The 20,943-nt window shown below is 44.4% G+C and overlaps 1 protein-coding gene across 4 annotated transcripts in view; it reads right to left on the bottom strand.

Moving 5' to 3' along the window:
* TAF3 (TATA-box binding protein associated factor 3) overlaps nt 1–20,943 on the bottom strand; it is a 111,019-nt gene that overhangs the window by 79,113 nt on the left and 10,963 nt on the right. The gene's annotated exons all lie outside the window — the stretch shown is intronic.

Here is a 20,943-nt window from a genome sequence, read left to right as displayed (position 1 = left end):
GGGGGGGAGAGAGAGAGAGGGTGGGGGGGAGAAGAGAGAGGGTGGGGGGGAGAGAGAGAGAGGGTGGGGGGGGGGAGAGAGAGGGGTGGGGGGGGGAGAGAGAGAGAGGGTGGGGGGGAGAGAGAGAGAGGGTGGGGGGGGGGAGAGAGAGAGAGGGTGGGGGGGGGAGAGAGAGAGAGGGTGGGGGGGGGAGAGAGAGAGGGTGGGGGGGAGAGAGAGAGGGTAGGTGGGTGGGGGGAGAGAGAGAGGGTGGGTGGGGGGAGAGAGAGAGGGTGGGTGGGGGGAGAGAGAGAGGGTGGGTGGGGGGGAGAGAGAGAGAGGGTGGGGGAGACAGAGACAGACAGACAGAGAGAGGGGGTGGGAGAGAGAGGGGGTGGGAGAGAGAGGGGGGTGGGAGAGAGGGGAGAGGGGGTGGGAGAGAGAGGGGGTGGGAGAGAGAGGGGGTGGGAGAGAGAGGGGGGTGGGAGAGAGAGAGGGTGGGAGAGAGAGAGGGTGGAGAGAGAGAGGGTGGGAGAGAGAGGGGGTGGGAGAGAGAGGGGGTGGGAGAGAGAGGGGGTGGGAGAGAGAGGGGGGGTGGGAGAGAGAGGGGGGTGGGAGAGAGAGGGGGGAGAGATTGTTCTCTCCTCTGTTCTTTGTTGCAAAGTAAATATGGTGAAATCATTAGTCTCACAGATAAACATAAGTAGCTGATCTACTTTAATGCAGTAGTCCTGGAAAAATGCAAATCAATACTTTTTAATAAGATACAAGTAAAACAAATACATTCCTTTCTACAGAAGCCAATGACACTGATACATTACTTACATTTGTAATGTTGCCCTCTTTATTCTGCCCGTTTATATCTAGCCTTCCCTAGTGACGGACGCACCAATAACTGCAGGGGGGAGGAGGGGGGGGGAACAGTTTGTGCTACAGAATGATCCCCTTAAGTGCAGAAAGGGCCAGAAGTAAACTCATCGAATCTCTATGTAATGAAAGCATCTTTTCGTTGAAATAAGAATTTAGACAGACATATCCTACATTACAAAATGCAGTTACCCGACTAATAATTGGCAAACAGATGACTCCCTGGATCAACATCTTTTCCCCTTATACCTTTCCTGTCTAAAAAGAAGTCCAAAACTTGTTTTGAACAAATCTATTGTATCTGCCATCACAGGTGCGTAATGAATTCCACATTGTAACCGCCCTTACTGTAAAGAAGCCTTTTCTTTGCAGCTGGCAAAAGATCCTTTCCTCCAACCTTAAGCTATGTCCCAGAGTCCTTTGTACTGTCCTTGGGATGAATAATTCTTTTGAAAGCTCCTTATACTTATCTCAAAATACCAAGGGCTTAAACACCCCCCGAAAGAGACGTATTGCTCTCGCGGAAGCCAAAAGACTGGCGGGAGATATAATTTTGCTTCAAGAAACCCATCTGAAAAAGGAGGATCAATCACTGCTGTTCAGCGCTAATTACCCTCTAGTCTACCACTCATCAGCTCCTACGGGGAGGGGGGGGGAATGGCTTTGCTACATTTTTCCATAAAAATGTAAATTTCAAAGTGGACAAAATTAGAAGTGATCTCGCTGGGAGAATTTTCATTATTACAGGATCACTGGACTCTACTGATCTAACAATAGTCAACACCTATGCCCCCAACGAAAACCAAGAACCTTTTTTCCCAGGAACTAACACATTTAATACACTCTGTCCAGAAAGGTCTTTTAATCCTAGCCGGAGATTTAAATGCAATAATGGATCCAAATCTAGATAAATTCCCCAGCCTCCCCCCGGCCCAAAAGATAGTCTCCTCTACTCGGGGACTTGTATCTATGACCAAGGAGCTGTTGCTGGTAGACTCCTGGAGATTAGTAAATAACAAGATAAAGGATTTCTCCTTTTTTTCTCACCCCCATAATAGCTATTGTCGAATAGACTATATTCTAATAGATCAACAAATTAGTGATAATATTTCCTCAGCAGTAATTGCCCCCTCTGCTTGGTCAGACCACTCTACACTTATTACTAGATTGGTAGGTCTCACAACCAACAAGGTCGTGGTTTTTAAACGAATCTTTACTATTGAACCCACAAAATCTCCAACTAATGGAAGAGGAACTGGCCCAATATTTTGAAATAAACAATACCCCAGAGGTTTCCTGTTTTACCCTTTTGGGAGGCTCACAAATCAGTGATAAAAGGTAAAATGATTGCCCTGGCTTCTCGGAAAAAAAAAAAAATTTGAAATACCAACACAAAAATTATCAGAACTAGAATTTATTCACAAATCAAACCTCTCCCAGAAAAATTACAGACAGATAATATCAGTAAGGGGCGAACTAAATCTCTTGCTGGTGGCAAATGCAGAAAGAACTATAAGATGGACTCAACAGAAATATTATGAAAAAAGCAATAAGGCAGATAGAATGTTGGCACGCAAATTAAAGCAAAAACAAGCTAAAGCTACAATTCATAATATCTACACTAAAAATTGCTTGGTATCCCATAATCCTAAAGCTATAAGTGATGCATTTAAATAATATTGTACATCCCTTTACTATTTATCAGGCCCAGTGGGAGACTTGGCTACAAATAAAAAGGCAAGATAGATTTGAAATTTCTTAGCAGAATGCCGGCTCCCCACACTAGATCCGAATAATATAATAAATCTTGAAAAAAACTATAGAGCCCCTTAAAATTTTGAATCCCTGAAAATTGGGAGGGCCTCTGGTCCGGATGGATTTTCTAATCTTTAAATAAGAAATTTTCCACAACACTCCTCCCATTTCTTACCAAAATATTTAATGAGATGCTACTCGGCCTTCCCCCTCCTAGAGATATGCTTAGTGCTACCATAGTGGTAATCCCAAAAGAGGGGAAAGATCCTCTGTTGTACTCTAGTTACAGACCTATTTCTCTGTTAAATACAGACCTAAAACTATATGCAACAATTTTGGCCAATAGACGAAACAGTATTCTCCCTAAATTGGTTCATCCGGACCAGGTGGGGTTTGTACTGGCAGACAAGCCCTCGATAACACAAGGAGGATGGTGAATATAATACATGTGGCAAAACAAACAACGCACCCATCTTTATTACTCACTGGACGCAGAAAAAGCGTTCGATAGATTAGATTGGCAGTTTATGTCAGCTACGCTTTCACAGTTGGGATTCACATCCAAAATTTTAAACAGAATAAACACACACTACTCCGCCCCAACAGCCATCGTGAAAACAAACAACTCTTGGTCTGATCCTTTTCCAATACTTAATGGAACTAGACAAGGATGCCCGCTGTCACCTTTGTTGTTTGCCCTGGCCATAGAACCATTAGCATGCCGGATAAGAATGAATCCCAATATTGCGGGTATTTCTGTTGGTCAGGAAGAATTCAAAATAGCTCTTTTAGCGGATGATATACTATTGACGTTCTCAAAACCTCACATCTCTCTCCCTAACCTTTTTCACGTTCTATCAGAATTCGGTTCCCTTTCAGGCTATAAAATTAATCATTCCAAATCTATGGCCCTCAGTTTAAATCTCCCTAAAGATATGGTAAAATTACTCCAACTAAATTTCGAATTCAAATGGAATCCGAACCACATAAAATATCATGGGGTTCAATTAACAAAAGATTTTTCAACTTTATACAGCACAAATTTTAAACCCCTTTTTGACCAAATAGCTAAGGATTTGGCCACTTGGAATCCATAGATAATATCCTGGTTTGGGAGGATAGCCACTATTAAAATGAATATCTTACCTAGACTCGTCTCTTTCAAACTCTCCCAGTTAAAATCTGCCAGAAAGAGCTAGATAATATTCAAAAGAAAATGTTGAAGTTTGTTTGGCAAAATAGGCGACCCAGAGTTTCGTAAGGATATCCTTTATAAGTCCAAATCAGAAGGAGGCGTAGCTCTCCCGAATTTACAAAACTACTATAGAGCTGCACAACTAGGACAACTCATTAGCTGGCATTCAAACCCAACAGATAAAAGATGGGTCGAAATAGGGGATTTGATCCCCATTTAAAATAATGTATCTCCTCTGGCCCAATAATTTGGGTCTGGTAATGGTCTTTAAAGCATCCCCAAAAACCTGTTTCCTTTTGTTGTAATGCTAATCTCATTTCCCCAGTCTGTCTGGATAATTAAAATCCCCCATTATGCAAACATGACCCAGTTTTTATGCCCTCTCCATTTGCAAAAGTATTTTAGCTTCCTCAATCTCACCGATATTTGGTGGTTTATAGCAAAACCCTACAAACATTTTCTTTATACTTTTACCTCCACTGCTAATTTCTATCCACAAGGTCTGTACATTTTCCTCATTCCCTTCATAAACATAATCCCTTATAATAGGTTTTAGATCCTAGGGTGTCTCACATGGAAAGAGTCAGGGAGGTGCAGTGATGAGATCTCATTTTGTCCTGGGACAGGTCACAGTATTGTGGAGAAAGACAAGTACAGAAGAGGAGCATTCAGTCACAGGAGGGCCAGGAGAGGCCAAGTCATTCAGTCACAGGAGGGCCAGGAGAGGCCAAGTCATTCAGTCACCGGAGGGCCAAGTCATTCAGTCACCGGAGGGCCAAGTCATTCAGTCACCGGAGGGCCAAGTCATTCAGTCACCGGAGGGCCAAAAGAGGCCAAGTCATTCAGTCACAGGAAGGCCAAAAGAGGCCAAGTCATTCAGTCACAGGAGGGCCAAAAGAGGCCAAGTCATTCAGTCACAGGAGGGCCAGGAAAGGCCAAGTCATTCAGTCACGGGAGGGCCAAGTCATTCAGTCACAGGAGGGCCAGGAGAGGCCAAGTCATTCAACAAAAGAGGGCCAGGAGAGGCCAAGTCATTCAACAAAAGAGGGCCAGGAGAGGCCAAGTCATTCAGTCACAGGAGGGCCAGGAGAGGCCAAGTCATTCAGTCACAGGAGGACCAAGTCATTCAGTCAAAAGAGGGCCAGGAGAGGCCAAGTCATTCAGTCAAATGAACACCAGGAGAGGCCAAGTCATTCTGTCACAGGAGGGCCAGGAGAGGCCAAGTCATTCAGTCACAGGAGGACCAGGCGAGGCCAAGTCATTCAGTCACAGGAAGGCCAAAAGAGGCCAAGTCATTCAGTCACAGGAGGGCCAGGAGAGGCCAAGTCATTCAGTCACAGGAGGGCCAAGTCATTCAGTCACAGGAGGGCCAGGAGAGGCCAAGTCATTCAGTCACAGGAGGGCCAAGTCAGTCAGTCACAGGAGGGCCAAGGCATTCAGTCACAGGAGGGCCAAGGCATTCAGTCACAGGAGGGCCAAGGCATTCAGTCACAGGAGGGCCAAGTCATTCAGTCACAGGAGGGCCAAGTCATTCAGTCACAGGAGGGCCAAGGCATTCAGTCACAGGAGGGCCAAGTCATTCAGTCACAGGAGGGCCAAGTCATTCAGTCACAGGAGGGCCAAGGCATTCAGTCACAGGAGGGCCAAGTCATTCAGTCACAGGAGGGCCAAGTCATTCAGTCACAGGAGGGCCAAGTCATTCAGTCACAGGAGGGCCAGGAGAGGCCAAGTCATTCAAACAAAAGAGGGCCAGGAGAGGCCAAGTCATTCAGTCACGGGAGGGCCAGGAGAGGCCAAGTCATTCAGTCACAGGAGGGCCAAGTCATTCAGTCACAGGAGGGCCAGGAGAGGCCAAGTCATTCAGTCACAGGAGGGCCAAGTCATTCAGTCACAGGAGGACCATATCATTCAGTCAAAAGAGGGCCAGGAGAGGCCAAGTCATTCAGTCACATGAGGACCAGGAGAGGCCAAGTCATTCTGTCACAGGAGGGCCAGGAGAGGCCAAGTCATTCAGTCACAGGAGGACCAGGCGAGGCCAAGTCATTCAGTCACAGGAAAGCCAAAAGAGGCCAAGTCATTCAGTCACAGGAGGGCCAGGAGAGGCCAAGTCATTCAGTCACAGGAGGGCCAGGAGAGGCCAAGTCATTCAATCACAGGAGGGCCAAGTCATTCAGTCACAGGAGGGCCAGGAGAGGCCAAGTCATTCAGTCACAGGAGGGCCAAGTCATTCAGTCACAGGAGGGCCAGGAGAGGCCAAGTCATTCAGTCACAGGAAGGCCAGGAGAGGCCAAGTCATTCAGTCACAGGAAGGCCAGGAGAGGCCAAGTCATTCAGTCACAGGAAGGCCAGGAGAGGCCAAGTCATTCAGTCACAGGAGGACCAGGAGAGGCCAAGTCATTCAGTCACAGGAAGGCCAGGAGAGGCCAAGTCATTCAATCACAGGAAGGCCAAAAGAGGCCAAGTCATTCAGTCAACTGAACAGTACTGATGCATCGCCTCCAATGTATGAAACCCAACAAGGTACAAAAGGAAGGCAGGATTTTGCCAAAAAAAATTAAAATAAACTATATACACACACGCGCACAAGAATTCACCTTCCTGCAAATGTCACAATTTGTTGCACCCGAGCGTACTCCACGACGCTTTCAAATTAGACTTTACATGTAGAATCTACAAAAATTACTCCAAAGTGATAAAGTTAGAAAATGCATATCCAATATAAAGATTGAGAAAACCTGATTAATCCCAGTTGCATAAATATTCAATTCCTTTGCTACTGTAACCCTAAGGCTGCGTCCATAGGAGGACAGGCCGTGCTGAGCCGTGTGGACGCTCCGCGCTGAGCCCCTGCATCCTCAATGAGGATGTCTTTAGAGGGGGCTCACACGAGCGTCCGCAGGCGTGCTGAGGCGCTGGATTTTTCAGCCGACAGCCAAGCTGTTTTCAGCGCGCTGTCGGCTGAAAACATCCAATCAGAGCGAAGCAGTGTCAACGTCACGGCGCCGTGACGTCTGCGTCGCGGGCGATTGGCCCAGCGATGTCACTGCCCCACCTCCCACCACCTCCCGATCGCGCCCGCTGACTCGCCTGCATGTGCATGGAATCGCCTCAGCATCTGCGCACCTCAGCACTGCTCCCCCCCTCTATGGCCCCAGCCTATGGCTGAGTCCATAGAAACTTCAGCCGTACGGAGGCGCGCGGAGGCTGAGGGAAAGCGGGTGCTTTCCCTGGCCTTAGACCACGCGCCGTCCGGGGGCGTGTCGGGGGGCTGTGACGTCACAGAGCTGGATCGCCCTCATTGGGCGATCCGCTCACGTGACCGGCCCTGCGCTCCCATGAGCGCGAAAATCTAAAATTTTTCTAAGACCCACGCTTGCGGAAGCGTGCGCGAGCCCCTGCTAAAGCCGCTCTCATTGCGGGTGCAGGCACTCACTGCCGAGCAGCAGCGCACCTCAGCACGGGTCAGCGCCTAAGCGCTGACCATGCCCGAGACCTAAGTCAGCTAAGGTGCAAATGATTGTTTTTGAAAGGTCACACAATTACTAAAATGGTTTCAGACTGTGTGTATTTAAAGTGGTTTAATTTGCAGATAATTACCCCTCGAGTATATAAAGACTTTCAAGCTGCAACTCACATAGTGATACCACAGAGGCACCATGAAGAACAATGAGCTTTCTAAACAAGTCCGGGAAAAAGTGGTATAGAGGCACAGAGTAGGCGAAGGATACAAGGAAATGTCAAAGGCGCTGATTATCCCTCTCAGCACAATGACGTCCATCATTAAGAAGTGGAAGAAGCATCATACCACCCAGACACTAACCCGATCAGGTCGCTCTCCCAAACTGAGCAGCCGGGCAAGCAGGAAACTGGTTTTGGATGTCACTGTGAAGCCAACAATGACCTTGGGAGATCTACAAAGTTCTGTGCCGGTGATGGGAGTAAGTGTTCACACCAACAATAAGCCGGCCCCTACACAACGCTGGCCGGTATGGACAGATAGAAAGGAAGAAGCCGTTACTCAAAGACATCTTAAATCATGTATGGAGTTTGCGAAGAAAAGCCAATAGATGATACTGCAGGCATGTGGAAAACGGCTTTGTGATCAGGTGAGCCCAACACTCTCACCCAGTAAACACCATCCCAACGGTCACGCATGGTGGTGGCAACATCATGTTATGGGGACGCTTCTCTTCAGCAGTTACTAGAAAGCTCGCCAGGATAGAAGGGAGAATGGATGGTGCAAAGTACATGCGAATCCTTGAGGGGAAAACCTATTTGAGTTCAGCCAAGAGTCTGAAACTGGAGAGGAAATTCTGTGACACTGGAGTGGTTTAACAAGAAGATAATGTTCTTGAGTGGCCCAGTCCAAGTCATGCCTTGAATCCAAATCGAACATTTATGGCGAGACTTGAAGATTGCAGTCCATCGACGGTCGCCTACAAACTGATCAGAACAAGATCGTATTTCCCATGAAAAATGGGTAAAAATGTCACCATCCTAGTGTGCAAGGCTAGTAGAGACCGTTCCAAAAATACTCTCTGCAGTAATTGCTGCAAAATGGGCTTCTAACAAGTAATGACTTAAGGGGCTGAATACTTATGCAAGCAGTACATTTCCTGTGCTGACATGCTAGCCCCCCCTTATATAAAAGTGTTCAGTTTAACTACTACAGGTTTGGAGCTTAGAATAATAAAAAAAAGTTAGTTAGTTTGAATAACTGTGCGTGTGTCTTTTCATCACAGCGAGGTATACCCAAGAACAGAACTAGTTGGGTCGCTGGTGTGTAAATGTAATAACTTGTATAGTGGAACCGCGCTATTTGCCATATTGCTCGCAGTACTAAATGCACCTCTTACAATATCAAGTGTTGGATCTAAGCAAAATGATCTGATGCACCGTTAAAGTTCGGAGGTGCGTTATTTTAACACTAAAAGGTGGTTTTAAATCTAAAATGAATGTGTTTTCCCGCAGCCCATTTTGATAGCAGGTGCAAGACCTCGCCCCGGCAATGCGAATTGCTAAAGCAAATCTAAAAGGATTTAAGAACAGCTTGATGTGCAAAAATAAAAATGCCTGAATATACACACAAAAGGGGCATCACTCGGGGCCTGTTAAATAAAGCTAAATGTCATTTATCAGAACATCATTATTCAAGGTTTGCGTGACTTCAGGGATGCACAAGGGACTGAAATGTGGAATAGTGATGTACTGACCAGGTACATTTAGCTTCATTTAAAAGCTTATTTGAGATGAGGAAGAGCCCAAGTGCTGTAACTTTTTGATTTAATGTTATACTACCCAATAATAAAAAATAAAAAAATCACCCAACAAAAACAAGACAACCTAACTATACTTTAACTCTTTTAGGAGAGACCTTCTAGACCAAGAGTGCCAAAGTTCAGTCCCCAAGGGCCACCAGGTGTGTTAGGGATAGGGATATCCCTGCTTCAGCAAAGGTGGCTCAGTCTTCGAAGACTGAGCCACTGATTAAGCCACCTGTGCTTAAGCAGGGATATCCCCAGTGGCCCTTCAGGACTGGACTTGGTCACCCCTGAAGTCATGTAACGGAGAGGAAGATTCAGCAACGAGGCTGAAGTGGAAAGATCTACACACTAGGCCAAGAGAAATAGTTGAAGCCGCACACCGTGCATCTCAGAACAGGATTGTGTTAGTGATGCAATAAGTTCCAGTGCTGCAGGAAAACTTCCTGTAAGTGGAACACCTTGGGGACTGTACACAATGTTGAAAATGCAGCGGGCAATACAGAATATAGAAACCTCATTGGCAGCGTTGTTATAGTGGGACCAAAGCTTGCAGGGTCTTGTTCGCCTTCAACCACACAAAAAAGCTGCCAATTTCAACATTTATGGACAGAGTTAAGGAATCAGAATCACTTGCTAAAGCCACCTATACTTGGCAAAGATAAAGCGAATATGGAGGTAAACCTGCCACCATGTTATGGGAGGGTGGCAGTAAAGAGCCTTGAAAATCTCTTATGAGAGAAAAAAGGACCCAGTCTTCCAGCACTCTGTCACAACAAATGTAGAATTATAAAATTAAAATACTTTATTGATAACCAAGAATAAAAAATAGGGTGTTAAAACGTAATTAAACGGTGTGTTATAACAGCACTTGACTGTATCCTTCATAACCCATCCGAGATAAGGTGGGTAGATATAGTGATAAGATCCCTTATAGATATTCGGGATCAAGGCGCTATCTGTTATAGCTTCCTAAAAGATATAGGAGATCTTATCTCGGATGGGTTATGAAGGATACAGTCAAGTGCTGTTATAACACACCGTTTAATTACGTTTTAACACCCTATTTTTTATTCTTGGTTATCAATAAAGTATTTTAATTTTATAATTCTACATTTGTTGTGACAGAGTGCTGGAAGACTGGGTCCTTTTTTCTCTCATATGATATTATTAGTCTCCATCCAGTCAGCACCTCACTGTGGTTAGCATAAGCTGAGCGGGTTTTTTCTGTGTGTATCATTGAAAATCTCTACAAAGTACACACGAGATCATTGGTTCCCAACCCCAGTACACAAGAACCCCGAACAGGTCAGGTTTTAAGGATATACCAGCTTTAGCACAGGGGGTTTAGTCATGAGCCATGGATTGAGCCACCTGTGCTGAAGCAGGGATACCCTTGGAACCTGACTTGTTGAGGGAGGAGGGGGGGGAGGGGATTGGCCACACTAAAATCATCCTCATCCTAATACTCTATGGTAAGCAGTTAGGAAAATAAGCCGTTATATAATTAGGGAAGCAGCAGCTATTTTAAATTGGTCAAAAGCCTACAAGAAAAGCTCTCCAAAGTGCCGCAGTATACAAAGAAAACAAGAATCAGCGAATGAAGCAGACAGAGAAGGGCGGGGAGCCGTGCGGGTCCTTTCTTCCATGAAATGACACAGGAGGGAGAGGGAGTAGGGGGTATGGCACCTTTTATTGGACCAACAAGTAGCTGATCTGTTACAAGCTTTCCAACCTCTCAGGGTTTCCCCCAATGAAGGACCCCGAGAGGTTTGAAAGCTCGCAACCCGTCAGCTGCAATAAAAAGGTAGCGTACCAACTCCCTCTCCCTCCTGTGTGACTGAATGATGCATGAAATGCCAACAGTGGCAAACAGAAATATAAACAAGACACTAAAGCATGTGGGACTGAAGCATTAAGTTGCATGCTATAACATGTAGTTCGATGCTAGAAATATTACGTTTTCCTGCCCAAGGCTACACAGAACAAAAAAATTATATAACGTTTGTGATCAGAGGAGTGATCCATCGCAACGGAGTTCCTAGTTGTAGTCAACGGGAGGTGCTAGTTAGTTTGGGGCCTGTAAACGGAAACCCTTCCGGGACGTTGCATACCGTGTCTGGCAGCAAGAAGGCTCAACTAGGAATAGGAGAAAAAAAGGCTGAAAACGATCCAGCTGTGCCCGTGGAGCGAGGCACGAGACGAGGAGGAAAGGTGCGAGCTCTCCTGCACGTAGCCCCAGCAACAAAGGGGATTTAACTGTCACCAATTCAGCTCATTCAGGTTTGAAGGATTTATTAAAGCCATCCACACAGCCATGAAGCTGTATATCATATTGCACAGTGCAAGGCGGACGCAATGCAAATACTTTCTGACGGCCCAGGCCAGAGCAACACACGATATCCCTTATGAAAACAATGGAAGGGGAAAACTTACATGAACTTAATGTAACCATGTTATTTTGGTGAGCATATAAATATGCAGACTTACTGAGCCTTACCTTCTCTGAAATGGCCTTCGTCGGAAGTTGTGTAAATATATGATATGGCCGGTAAGAGAGAAAACATAGAGCACACTTCTAATGTGTAAAAAAATGTGTGAACTGGGGATTCAATAACCGTCTCCAGTGAATCCAATTGTGAGCAGTATAAGTAACAATGGTGATAATTGATCTGAAATATGAAAAAATATATAAAGTGAATGAACTCAAGCCCCAAGTGTATTATGGAATAAAATCACTTTCCTTCGGGGGGACACAGGAGGGTCTGCTGCTGCTGCTGCTGCTGCTGCTGCTATGGTTGGTTGAATGACAGAGCTTCCAAATCTATAGAGAAAATAGAAACAAGTGCAGACCTCTCATGGGGTAGTATGTAAAAGTATCATTTATATGTGAAGGTAAAAGATGCACGTACAGCAACAAAAATCTTTTAGGCAATGGTTAAAAAAACGTCATATGCATGATGCCGGGGTTCGCCGCGCCACGGTCCAATTGCATCAGGTGATCTGTAGAAGATCAGGGCGTCCGTCTCATGTGGGGGAGCCGCCCTCTCTCATCGTGCAGATGTCGCCCCGTAAGGTTAGTCCCCCCGTGCGAGTTGTTCTCAAGTCCCACGGACTCCAGACGTCTGAATACTAGCATGCTCAGTGCCGGAAGCTTTCCACCAGAGCAGAGGGAACCGCCAAGGAATCGGCGCACCTCCAGTGACGTCTCTCAAAATGACGTCAGTGCTTCCGAATCGGAATATGTGAAGAGTGACGAAAAAGGCAGGGTGAAGGAGACCGTGCCAGTCCAGTAAAAGGGTCTCCAGCTTCACCAGCAATGTCCAAAATCCTATGCGTTACGTGACTCAAGCGGTCACTTCATCAGCGTGGAGCAGCGAGCCCTGGCATCATCGTGGATAATACGGTTTTTAACCAATAGAGAAATCACAGGGCATAGAGAGCACTAATATTGAGCGGAAAAATATGAACAGTGAGTATTATAAACGTATCCGGTGAAACAGATCGTGAACAGTATACGCAGCAGTGGTGGTAATAATTGATATGAAGTGTGTATGTGTATACACACAGAACTAAAGCAGTGAAATAATATCTTCATTCAATCCTGATGGAAAGGTAGTATTGAGCTTATATATCCAGTAACTCATGTTTGGATAATTCCCTGTCGCGATCACCATGTCTATTAATGGGTACTACCTCAATCCCCTTATATTTCATAAGGGTATATGGTCTTGTCCACGGTGTATTTTAAAGTGCCTTGAGACATGGTTTGTCGAACCCAATCCTGATGTTTCTCGCATGTTCCAGTATCCTTCGCCTAAGTTTGTTACGTCTTTGTATACCAAACCACAGGGGCAATCTAAATAATAAAACCCATGAGATGTGGTGTATGTAATGCACTGTTTAATAGTATATACCTAATGTGAGCCTTTGGACGAGAAGTTCTGTCTATGTGTAGCATCCTACACGCCAAACATACACCGCATGCAAAGTTACCCTTCGGTCTATCTGATAACCAGGTCAGACTAGGTGTTTCGGTCGAAGGGAGACAAATATCACTCTGCGAGAGTAGATTATTCAACTTCCTAAAAATCCATTTTGGTCTCTCTATAACAGCCTCTAATATGGGGTCGCTCTCAAGTGTTCCCCAGTGTATTTGGATAATGTTCCTAACCTGAAATCCCAGGGAATTATAGTTAGTGATAAAGGGAATCGAAAGTCTCACTAGCCGCTATAGTCCCCTGTTCAAAATCTCCAGAGACTTCTGTATTTTGTACATTAAGTCAAGGTGCGTTCACATGCACATGTGTCTTCACAGGTCTCTTCCTTTGTGTCTGAAGGCTTTTTCTATTCATTACCCTTGTCTAGTTAAGAGCACCATCCAGTAGCTCCCTCTGCTACTCTCCATCGATAAACTTCTCATATAGTTCCAAAACCTGTCTCAAAAAAACCTCTAGGCTACAGTTCCATTTAAGACGGATGAACTGGCCCAGAGGTATAATACCGATCCACCCCCTGAAAAGGTTACTAGAAGCTTGTAAAAAAAACTGTTAGAATCTACTTCTTTGAAAAATTTGCTAGTAGTCACCGTGCCATCACCAAGTGCTTCCAGTTAGACAGCCACAAAGTCGATACAAACGCGATCTTGTTTGAAAATTCATTTTAAAATCAGTGTTATTGAGATAACAAAAACGCATCGACCTACTCCCTATCGCTCTTCCAGACCGAGGATGTCGTCGATGAAACGCCTCCATAAAATAATATGCAAGTGAAAAGGGTTGTTGGAATTGACACGACACCACCCATGCACAAATTGGTATAGCTGGGAGCAAACCGCATGCCCATCGCCGTGCCGCATAACTGATCATCATAGATAATACGGTTTTTAACCAAGGCTTTAAAGATTTGTGTTGCTGTATGTGCATCTTTTACCTTTACATATACATTTTACACCATGAGAGGTCTGTGCTGGTTTCTCTTCTCTATGGCCTATAAGAAAATCACCCCCAATGCAAACGTTCCAACAACGTAGCGGCCATTATTCTCTATAAAATAATGAATTTACAGGTTGTGTTACACTCTTATTAGTACAGCAAAAGCCGTGTACACAGCACTTCCAATAAAACACAAGACACCAACTACAGGAAAATGACAATTAGAGAAACAACCAAAAAAATCAACATAAGCCTAAGAAAATTCTTGCCTAAGGAATGCAGGTCCCTACTCAATATGATGCACATGGGGCTATTTACTTAGAGCAGGGGTCGTCAACCCCAGTCCACAAGGGCCAAGAGGTCAGGATATCCCTGCTTCCGCACAGGTGGCTCAGTCTTCGACCATTGAGGACTGTAGTTGGCACGTACAAGGACATGTCTTGTAGTAAACAGTAAACCGTGCAGCGCCCGTATCAAATGTACAAATAGACAAGTAAATGCAAACATACATGTCATTTTTGACACGATAATGAATATAGTAGGAGTACAAGGCATATCATTACATTGGCTGTGTTGTGAATGAAAACACAACAGAATCAAATAATTTACCATGGTCAACATTTTGTATATTATATAAACTGTATGTGAACATAAATGTACTCATTTAATACAAGTTCGTAGGGGATAGTAACATTGATGTTAAGGATAAATATATATTCCATTACTTTGACCTAATACTATTCAATTAAAGCCGGTATATTTAGCAGTGTGCTCAAATGAAGCTATTGATATAATGCGGCAACACTTATTATTACAGTATTAGAAAGTGAAGCCCTAAGATCCTCTCAGGGGGGAGGACAAAACTGCCGGGCACACACACACTTTTCCAATAGAAAATCGCTCAATAGCTCAATGAGCGTTACCTCGCGCAACACGCAAACCTGGAGGAAACCTCATCAGCATAGGCTTCAAAATGCCAACCTCTAGACACCGGGTAACCCAGGAAATTGCGTCACTCTGCAAGGATTTCGCCTGACTTCCACTTTCCTAAACAGCCCCTACAGTCGTTACGGCCTCAGTAAATATTTCACAGCATGTGCACCGCAGCTTCCTACTAGCCAGTGTTTCCCCTGGAGGGGACTGTACCAGCGGCACATCCCCAGTAATATCTCAGGAACCAGAGGGTCTTCGGAGCTGCAATGAACGTGGTTCCGCTCTGGAGACCCCCTGCTTCCTATACATGTAAAAATCAAGAGAAAACAAAACGTGTGGAGGGCAAAATATATTGAGATGAGGGAGGGGGGTTGGGGCGGGAACAGCCCCTTTAAGTATTTTTACATTTGCTATAGTCAACCCATTTTGGATGGACTGTTGCTTAACCCCTTCGCTGCCAAAGGTGCCTGCTAGTATTGGCCACACACTGTAGGTTGTTTCATATTTGCATTGCAATAGGATATGCAGCAGTTGACTTGGAACTAAAAGAGGCGCTTTGGTGGCTGGTTACCTGCTGAGACAACACACACACGCTGAAGTTGAACACTGTGGGCTTCAGGGGAAATGAAACGAGAGTTTCTCTCCCTTCCTAGGCCACCAAGACTTCCTGAGTTTGTCAGCTCGGTGCTGATTGGTCAGAAAGTATTCTTTCCCTTAAGTATTCCCAAGTGTTTCTGTCAGGGGCAATTAGTGTTACACCACTGTCTACAAAGAACGAACGGGGGTATTTTTAAACAAGGAAATCGAGTTAGAGCTTTCTTATACAAATGCTGGGTATTGCCATAAACAAGTCTCTTTTGTCAAACAGCCGCCCATCTTTTACTAGGAACATAATGATCAACCCCTATGAGGTCTATTATTAAATTGATGGGCTAGCCACAAGATTCAAATTGTATGTTAAGGCATCAACATAGATTAGGGCTAAACTGGCTATAAGGCAAATACATTGTGAGCCATATTTGCCGAACGCCCAGCTCAAAATGCAGAACCTACCAGAAGTCTGCAACGAGTTGTATGTGCCCCGAGCAATGAACAGGTTCAAGATCTAATTAATGTTACTGCTCCAGGGGAGGCCAACGCCAGTCTGCAAGGGCCACCAACAGGTCAGTTTTTTCAGGATATCCCTGCTTCAGCACAGGCGGCTCAACCAGTGACCCAGTGAGCCACTGATTGAGCCACCTGTGCTGAAGCAGGGAATGATGGGAGTCACGAGTGACAGCAGCGACACAACAGCCGGCGAGTTATCCCATTGCACACAGGAAGATATTTCACAATGTGCTTGTTAATCTGCTACTTAAAAGTGTTTGGGGTTGCAGCCCATTTCACCCCACTTAAGTCTATGGAACAGTTTTCTTTTGTTTACAGATCAGTAGCTCTTTCAGTTGGCCCTAGCAAGACACTACATCATATGTAAATCGTCATTATCTACCACCCCTCTATTCTACCATGATATGGGTAGTACTATGCCCAGATCCACATTATACAAGATCACCGCGCTTCTAAAGGAAGAACAGCAAAACCCATTAAAAGAAAAAACATGTATTTTTTGTGGGACACAGTTAAGAGCACTCTCTCCCTGATGGTTCCACTTAATCATTATAACAAGACATTTTAGGTATTACACATCCATTCATATCCATAGCTGCAGTATATTCCAATGAAGGCTCACAACACTGGAGAGAAAGAAGCTATAAAAATATCCCAGTCAAGTTACGTCTCCAAAACGTTAGAAAAAATATAAACAAAATGATCTTTCATAAAAATGCACATTGTATCCTACAACTGATGGCACTCAGCATGCACAAAATGCGCCAACAAGAATAAATAATATATTTTCCTCTACACACGTTCTGCGTGCTTAGAAAGCAGTCGCGTTACTGGCGTTCTGCCAGTGGATTTCCGCGCAGCCTCAAGTTCTGCTGCATTTCTCACTCTGCCTAGTTCTCTTCGTCTTATCCCTCCCTTGTGTAAAAGCAATTACTGTTTGCAACCTTATAGGCTTCCTCGAGACTGGTATGCAAGTGATTACGTTGCATTGTGGTTAAATCACTAAGTCCCTGAAGTGGCAGTTCCAGTGCCGAGTGACCTTGCACAAGCACATTTATCTCAGTGCAGACAAAATGAGGCATTAGATTGCAAGCTCCATGTGGAAAAAACCATGTGCCTGGATAGTTTGAATAGAAGTTCTACGTCAACATAAAAACATGCTAAATCCCAGCCAAATAAATATTACCCATCACCCAAAAGGAAAGTTGTTTTCTTGTCGACTTGTTTCAAAGGGAAGAAGGTGGCAAATCAAGAAGCTTCTTCAGAAAATATTTCTACTTGGGCCTTAAGGGTATTCGACTACCAGAAGTTACACACCATGTGCTGGGTCAGCACAAAGGCCCTGATTAACCCAGTTTCCACTTGTAGGCATTATATTTCCAGGTGGAAGATGACTATGTAAAAACAGCTGTGAGAATCCCTGAAAAGAATTATGAATCATCTTACCCAGAATCCTTCATATCTACACCGTCTCATACAGTGGTTGAAGTGGTACGTTTGGAGCAGTGTGTGTCATCGGCGAAATATATGATTTTCGGTTATCATCCCAAGTGCTATTCAACAAATTTGCCACCATATGTAAAGAGTTATTTCCTTTTCCTCTCAACATGAACAACATGCACTGAAATATTCGCTTTCCATTTACACTGCTCTAAAAGTAATCAGAAAGCATCATTTTCTTCTGATGATCAAACAATATTAGGCGGGGGGGAAAAGAAGAAAGCAAGATAAAATAGCCACGGTCATCAGGAGCAAGCACTGGGTTTCAAGCCAATGTATACATCACAATAATGCTACTCGTATAAAATAGGGCACATAAAAATCTAATCATAACCAATGATAGTTGGCTTCAAAAATCTAGTTTCTATCTAGACTTTATATACAGTTTGGACGGGGTCCCTTGTATAATTTAATCTGGTAAAAGAAGTTATAAAGTTTTCTTTCCCCCTCCTGGAAATGATTTTAGAAACAGCAGGCCCATGAGATGGTCAGGTCAGTTGGCTCTTACGCCGATCCTGCATCTGGCTTGGTCTTGTGCATGCAAAGAGGATGGCATGTGTTAACTGCATCAGAAATGGCTCTGTAACAGTCATTCACATAAACACTAGGACGCCAACTCTGCTGCCCCACGGGCAGTTCTCACGCCACAGTTGCGTGGAAATGTGGTACTTCAGCACCATAACAATGTCTGTGCGCTACATATGCTAAACCCAAAATAGCTGCTCGCTCCACCTATGAATAAAGATGTCACATAGAAGGGTCGGGTGCAACTAATGGATAACATTATGCAATCACAGCTAAACCCAAGAAAGGGTTTCAAAAAAAGCCCCAAGCAAAAAAGGGGGAAAAAATGATAGCATGACCACATAAATATCGGTATCTAGAAACCAAATGTGGGAGTGGGCTGTATCAGCTCACTTGGCAGAGAGATTAAGGAAACAATACAAAGGAATGCCTGGAGAGTATGGATAACCTCACAGGTGAATGTGAATAATGTATATTACGTCATAGCGCTATAAAACAGCGAGTGGGTGCCCAAGAATAATGGGGGAAATGACGATGTAACAGTAAGTTACATAAAGACTAGGGGGCTAGTTCTGCACCACACGCAGTGTTCTCACACCGAGTTAGTCCTCCAATCCACAATTGCGTGGAAATGTGGATACTTCAGACACTAGAACAATGTCTTTGCTCTATATATGCTGCAGTCACATTTAGGAGTAAAACCGATTCACTTATTTAGAGAGGAAAATAAAAATAACAGTCAGCCACAAGGTGGTGCTGTATAACGCCAACAGCCGCAGTGCACAGGCCCAAGCACTCCTCTCCCTGTAACATGATCAATACCTGGAAAAAGCAGAGTAATAAGAGGTTATAGTATATAGAGGGCATACTTTCATAACACACCCCATTCGAGGCCAATAACCAATTGGAAGCAGAATTTGGACGTTGCAGCAATCCAGTTTGAGATCGTAAGGCAGTTTTCAGCAATTCGCTCCAATATTTCTCCAAAACACAGAAACTACTGGACAGATCAGTGGGGTCATTTTTTTAAACTTTTTTGTTACGGTACCCTATAATTACATTGGGAAATTCTGAGTAACTATAACCCTCTCTAATAGCGCATGTGAGATCAGATGCATTGTAAGGAACCCCAACCCTCTCTAATAGCGCGACTGAGATCAGATGCACTGTAAGGAACCCCAACCCTCTCTAATACCGTGTCTGAGATCAGATGCATTGTAAGGAACCCCAACCCTCTCTAATACCGTGTCTGAGATCAGATGCATTGTAAATTCTTCTGTATTTGGTACAATTTTCAAATGAGCTGAAAATTGCAGGGAGCCCTTTAGAGATACCCGGGGAACCAAAGGGTACCTAGGAACACCAGTTGAAAAACACTGGGATAGATTATACAAGGAACTAAATATTGGCCTGTCTACGTGGGACAGTAGTAATATACATGCATTCATACACCCTTCTAAAGCCATTTGATTTAGGTGCAGTGACATCTATTTGTATATCTTGCATTTATTTCCACCATTAAAATCCTCAAAGTACCATCCTCTTATTTCTGGATAGATTGGGGTGTACAGACTTTTTTGGGGGGCCTTTCTACAAACGGCTACCACTGCGGTTTTCTGAAATTGGCTTTCCAGCGCCGACGCCAGCATACTGTCCTCAGGTGATTAGAGTGATGTAACTGGTTCCTAGACATACACATCCATGTACATAACGCTTTACGGCAGTAATACATGGGACATAACGTTGGTATAAGCACTTCATACAGAAAAGTTAACATTTGGAAGAGAAGTCCCTGTCCCGAAGAGCTTACAATCCAAGTATATAATGTGGTTTGTTTTTTTGCTTTCCACGACTAGGCTTTCAGACCTAAAACTTGTAAAACCATTAAGCATCTTAAATGATAGAACCACCACTAGCTGCGAACACATGGTAAAACCCTGCCGTGTTATTTACCTAGATTGTAAGCTCTTTGGGGCAGGGACTCCTTTTAGTAATGTTACTTTTATGTCAGAAGTGCTTATTCCTAATTCCCTAACACACCACCACCAGCATTCAGAGGTTTAAAAACTCCCCGAAAACTCGCCTTCTCAAGGAAGCCCACCTGCATACCCCCAACATCCACCTTGGCTGGACCAATCCCACCCTATGTACCAGCCCCCCTCTCTCCCCAAAACCTTAATGGCTTCAGCTGTTAGACTGGGCCATATTCTAACCCGAGTCACCCCTCATCTTACAATGAGCAGCCGCTTTCCCTTCTTGCTTCAACATTGTCCCTCATTCCCTGGAGAGTGTTAGCTCTCAGAAGCAGGGCCCTCTTTGTATCCAACGGTGTACATGGTTATATAAACATACACATCTCTCTACCCCCATTGTACCGCGCCGCGGAATATGTTGGCGCTTTACAAATAAATGATAATAATAATAGATCTATTAGTATGCATAACATCGCAGTAAATCACAATTAATTCAAAACTATTTTGGGTGCCAGACTAACCACCGCGGTGAACCAATAATTATATAAGAATATACTGAACAGGTAACGGAGGAGCGCTCTCAGCGAGATAAAAAAAAAAGTCAAGATGGTTAAGCAACCCAACTTATCTCGGCGTTGAGCGGCACTCCGTTATTTGTCCTATTGTGTCACATGTATTACACTATACAGACAACACACCTAAGTATGATGGATACTTATGTACTTTTAAAAATGTTTTTATTATTATTAACCTTTTCACTTACGGAGAATGCCGCAACACTTTGCAAACCGAGGTCCCCTTCAGCAGGCAAGTGTCAAAAGGGTAAACAATGTATGTATATGTGTGCACACACACACACACACACACACACACACACACACACACACACACACACACACACACACACACACACA

This window comes from Ascaphus truei, chromosome 5 (assembly GCF_040206685.1).
Source record: "Ascaphus truei isolate aAscTru1 chromosome 5, aAscTru1.hap1, whole genome shotgun sequence".
NCBI classification, from domain to species: Eukaryota; Metazoa; Chordata; class Amphibia; order Anura; family Ascaphidae; genus Ascaphus; species Ascaphus truei.
This window is presented reverse-complemented; position numbering and strand designations above follow the sequence as displayed.